Source organism: Anomaloglossus baeobatrachus, chromosome 2 (assembly GCF_048569485.1).
Source record: "Anomaloglossus baeobatrachus isolate aAnoBae1 chromosome 2, aAnoBae1.hap1, whole genome shotgun sequence".
Taxonomy (NCBI): Eukaryota; Metazoa; Chordata; class Amphibia; order Anura; family Aromobatidae; genus Anomaloglossus; species Anomaloglossus baeobatrachus.
In genome coordinates, this window is record NC_134354.1 from 243,671,066 (window position 1) to 243,676,462 (window position 5,397).

A 5,397-nucleotide genomic window follows, 5' to 3' on the forward strand; every position below is an offset into this window, starting at 1 on the left:
GGTACATCAAATGTTGCAAAGGTGTTAAAGAGTTTGACCCTTCTCAGAAAATTTTAGTCCAGCATTAAGTCTATACTGTTGCTCCAGATGTCTGGTATTGGATTTGGAGCTTACGTCTCGTGAACAGCGAATCAGAGAATTCAGAGTGTCTTCCTATGTACTGAAAATATAATGCCCTGCTCAAAGCAGCTGAGCTTACTAATTGGCAGCTGTGCTCTCTTTGTGATGTCAGGGCCACAGTCAGTACTTAACTCCGGACTCAGTACTTAACCCTGGAAAAGTGAGTAAAGTGTGGTTTGTCTTTTTATAAAAAACTGTGCCCATGGATCAAGACCTTCTAATGAGAACAAACCCTTTAACAAAGAGTTAACAAATTTGAACAGAGATACTTTTCTTATTAAATTCAAAAAGCACTGGAAAGACTAAAGTCATAGGAAGATGATCAGTATTGGATACACTAGAAACACTTCAGTTGGCTGTGTATGAAATAAATCAGTATAATTGTCAGCACCATGAAAGACACATATAAATGTTGGTTATTATTTTATTTCCTGGAATGTTCCTCTGATGCTGTAACATGCTCGCATGGCGCAGTATTTGATATCTGTTCATTGCTCGAGGAATGTGAGTGCACACAGTATGTATGTGTGTGTGTGTGTGTGTGTGTGTGTGTGTGTGTGTGTGATTTAAGGCCTCTCTGGTTTGTTATTTTTGCTGAATGCAGACACCATTTGCTTTCCCTGCTTAATTTTTGTTGAGCAGCGATACAAATTTAATTAGAAAACAATTGTTGAAACAGGTATAATAAATCTACTACTGCTGAATTGGAACATCATGAAAATATAATACTTATGAAATGGGAATAATTGTCAAAGTCCCAACTCCATCTTCCTATTAGGCAGAGGCAAATCTAGATTTTTCAGCTACGGGGTAAGGGTATGTGCGCACGTTGCTTTTTAACTGCTTTTTTGCTGCTTTTTCTTCTGCGCTGTTTAATGCCAAAATGGATGTGTTCTTCTATTCAAGCAAAGTCTATGGGAATTTGGGTTTCTTGTTCACACTATGTTGTTCAAAATGCTGCCTTTTTGTGGCAGAACTTTGGTCAAAAACTCAGCTTTGCAGTGCAAAACCCAAATGGCAAAAACAATTGACATGTTGCTTCTTTGAAAAGCTGAGTTTTTGACCAAAGTTCTGCCACAAAAAGGCAGCATTTTGAACAACATAGTGTGAACAAGAAACCCAAATTCCCATAGACTTTGCTTGAATAGAAGAACACATCCATTTTGGCATTAAACAACGCAGAAGAAAAAGCAGCAAAAAAGCAGGTAAAAAGCAGGTAAAAAGCAACGTGCGCACATACCCTAAGAGTTCTATTTGGCACCCGCCCTACCACATGTGATTTAAGTTGTCATCATGTGACCACTCATTTATATGAGGTTTGGACACTCACAGTCACATGCTGACGAGATGCTCTTCATAATTCTCTCAATGTTCAGAGGAAAACTACAGCTCCTGCATCATCGAGAGAAGCAGGGAGAACAGATAGAAGTTACATGACTGTAAGTATGAAAATCGCATATGAGTGGAGTGGTCATGTGATGACTGCTGGAACCAGCAAGAAGAGCTGAATCCTTACAGTAAGTATATTATACCCTATTAGGCTTGGGTGTGGTACAGTGCCAAATATTATAACTACAGAGCTTGGCCAAGGCTGTAATGAAAGTCTACAGATGGCTGCAAATTTCCGTATTCACACAGCGTGTGCGAATGCACACTTTTTGGATTCCACTATGCTGGCGGCAATAGTGGACATTCACTTTTATTGCTCAAGACCAGGCATGTATGTAAGTCACATAGATGTGGATTCTTGCCACTAGCACCAGAGAATCTTGACAACATGCAGTGTGCACACTGTGATAATTCAGCGAGTCTGCCATCACAGTGTCCACAGACTTTTATCAAAAACTTACATAACTCCTTTAATGCTCCTAAAATAAATTAAAACATAGTAATCCATAACTTGTCACATGGCATAATACTTTATTAACATAGCCATGTATAACATAATCTTACACGATCGTTACATGTTAATAGGATCAGAAGAAATAACAGCACAAGAATAGATCATCAGAACCAACAGCACTAGAGAAACTCAGCATCACAACCCTCATCATTACAGAAATACATCACCAAAACCACCATCTGTATATGGTACATCTTTACAATTGTAATGTTAGGTCAGGCCCATACACATTTTTATTGCATGAACCATGATCTCCCAGTATGTCTTTAACAATAGTAAGGAGATACTGGGAAATGTTATCAATTATCTTTAGACTGTGAACCATACAGGAACCACAGTACGGATGAGAATTAGTCCGTATCACAAACAAACATTTACATCCAGGTACCTTATAGTTGTCATTGTCTCTAATAGGAGTCATTCTCGTTATTTTCTTCATCTTGTCCAGAAGCCATGATGACCTTTCACATCCACAGCTCATCTCTGCAGTCTTCAATCTCCTCTGTCTTCTACAGCACAGCAAGTCATGGTGCCCTTAAAAATAGCAGAATGATTCTAATGTTCTTGAGTAAAAACATCTGCCCTACGCTTTGCCCCTGAATGAATAATTGCCCCTCACTGTGTTCCCTGCCCAAAATAATCCCAACACACTGTCCATCTTATGTTAAATACCCTCCACACTGACTTCTCCTTTCCAAAATGAACCTCTTCTTCCCATTATCCTCTAAATTGTTCCCCCATTTACTGCCCAATCTTTATACTGTGCACACTTCACCTTCCCCCTCCTTGGCAAACTGTCTCCTTCTGGATGTGCCCTTAATTTGTCCACACATGCTATTTTGTTTCTTTATCACCCCCACACACACTACCAAGTTTCTATTATTTGCCTCCTAACACTTTTCTCCCCCATATTGTCTCTTCACACTATTCACCTCAAAAGGCTCCTCTCACATGTCCCCTCTCCATCATATTGTCTTCTCTCACATCCCCACCATTATCCATACTGACTAATCACATATTTACCCCCTCACTCCCCTTACTGTCTCCTCACACATACCCCTGCCCAGTGTCTACACCATTCACATCACCATGCATCTCCTTACTCTCCATATTGTGTCTGCACCCATCCCTCCTTCACTTGCTCTTCATCCTGTGTCCTCAAATTTCACCCTTCCCCCTCACTTCCCATACTGTGTCTGCACCCATCCCATCTCCCTCACTCCCCATACTGCATCCACACCAATCCCCCTATATATACTGTTTTATCATACATTTTCCTTTCACTCCTTATACTGTCTCCTCAAATTTCCCCCACTCACCATACTGTGTCCACACCAATCTCATCCCCCTTGTTCCCCAACACTGTGTCAGCATATATTCCCTCCCTTCACTCCCCATACTGAGTCCAGAGTGATCCCCCTCTCTTATTATAATGAGTCTGCACCACTCCCTCTTCACTCTCCATACTATGTCCTTCATACATCTATTCTCACCCCCATATTGTCTGCACTTCTCCGCCATTGCGCTCCATTCTGTCTGAACCACAAAAAGAGGAATTATCCCCCAAAAATTCAGAAAAATTCCAAGCAAGAAAGAGCAACAATGTCTTACCTGCCCAGGCCACAGAAACAAATGCATTCACAGGATGCAGCAAAACGCATTAATAAAGATGCTGGCAATAGGTGCAAAAACACTGATGGAGCAGCCACTCACACACTGCCACCCCATGGAGTGGGTGATTGCATAGTATTAAAATTGCACACAAATGGCTTGTATAGGGAGCCATTCACACATGAAGGTGCACAGTGTCTGGCTTACAAGCTATTGATGATGCCCATACTATTTGACTAGGCAGTCTGCCCAGCACTATATAAGTGCACCACACAGGAACGGAGACCCTAGTTTACAAAGCCTACATTAATGGGCCTGGCTGCATCCTGTATAAAGATATAAGAGAAAAAAATTATTTACTAAAAATATATGGTATTAGTGGATTTTTTGGCCAAAAAACAGATGCTCATAACTAGGGATGATCGAATAGCCTAATATTCGCTTTGACAGATATCCAACTAATAGTTCGCCGCTATTTGACTATTCGCGAATATTCGACACCCAATGTAAGTCTTTGGGAAACCAGAATAATTTTACTTTGGACCTAACGGTGACCTGTGGTGACTGAGGAAAAGGCTGAAATGGATGGGAAAAGGCTGAAACAGTATGAGCACACCCTGTAGAAGGTGCCTGACTGCATTTCTGGTGTCTTGGAATAATGTGCTCAGAGCAACACTGCTCTCAAACCAAAGTAAAAGAAGGGAAATTGATAAGAAACATGTTTCGTTTTTTACATTTTTCCTTCTTTTTCGATTAGAAAGGGCTGTAACTTATACATTATATTGGTGTCTGTCTTGCACCTCCTTTTTTGGGACATATTTGACAGCACTATAAAGGTCAGCTGCAATATGCACGTTGGGATGTTGACCTTGCCCTCCTCCTCCTCCACCAGCAACAGTGGCCCTCTATTTAAATTCTATTGAAATTTTTCAGTTATGAATGTTTTATGGGCAAATGAACGCCACGCTGGGACATCGAAGCTGATGTTGATGATGATGATTGCATCTGACCAAAAGAAGGTTGGGAGCAGGAAGCATCATTGCCTGCTTCCTAGACCGCATTTTGTGAAGCATGCAGCACAGTGGAAGTGGCACTTGTTTCACTCTGGAACGTAGGCTTTATTCCACTAGCTAACATCAAGGATTTAAAAAAAATCAGTTTCCCCAGGGGGGAATGGTTCAAACACCATGGAGCACAGCATCAGAAGGTACTCCTAAAAGCTCTCAACAGCTTTTTTTTTTAAAATATTGGTAGGATAAGCAACAGGGCATAACATGCCAAGGAGTTTAATAAATTCAGTTTCCCCAGGGGATTAATGGTTCAGACAATATGGAGCACAGCATCAGAAGATACTGCCAACAGCTTTTTTAAAAAAAAAAATTGGTAGGATAAGCAACAGGGCATAACATGCCAAGGAGTTTAATAAATTCAGTTTCCCCAGGGGATTAATGGTTCAGACAATATGGAGCACAGCATCAGAAGGTACTGCCAACAGCTTTTTAAAAAAAAAATTGGTAGGATAAGCAACAGGGCATAACATGCCAAGGAGTTTAATAAATTCAGTTTCCCCAGGGGATTAATGGTTCAGACAATATGGAGCACAGCATCAGAAGGTACTCCCAACAGCTTTTTTAAAAAAAAATTGGTAGGATAAGAAACAGGGCATAACATGCCAAGGAGTTTAATACATTCTGTTTCTCCAGGGGGAATGGTTCAAACATCATGTAGCACAGCATAAGAAGGTACTCCAAACAGCTCCCAAC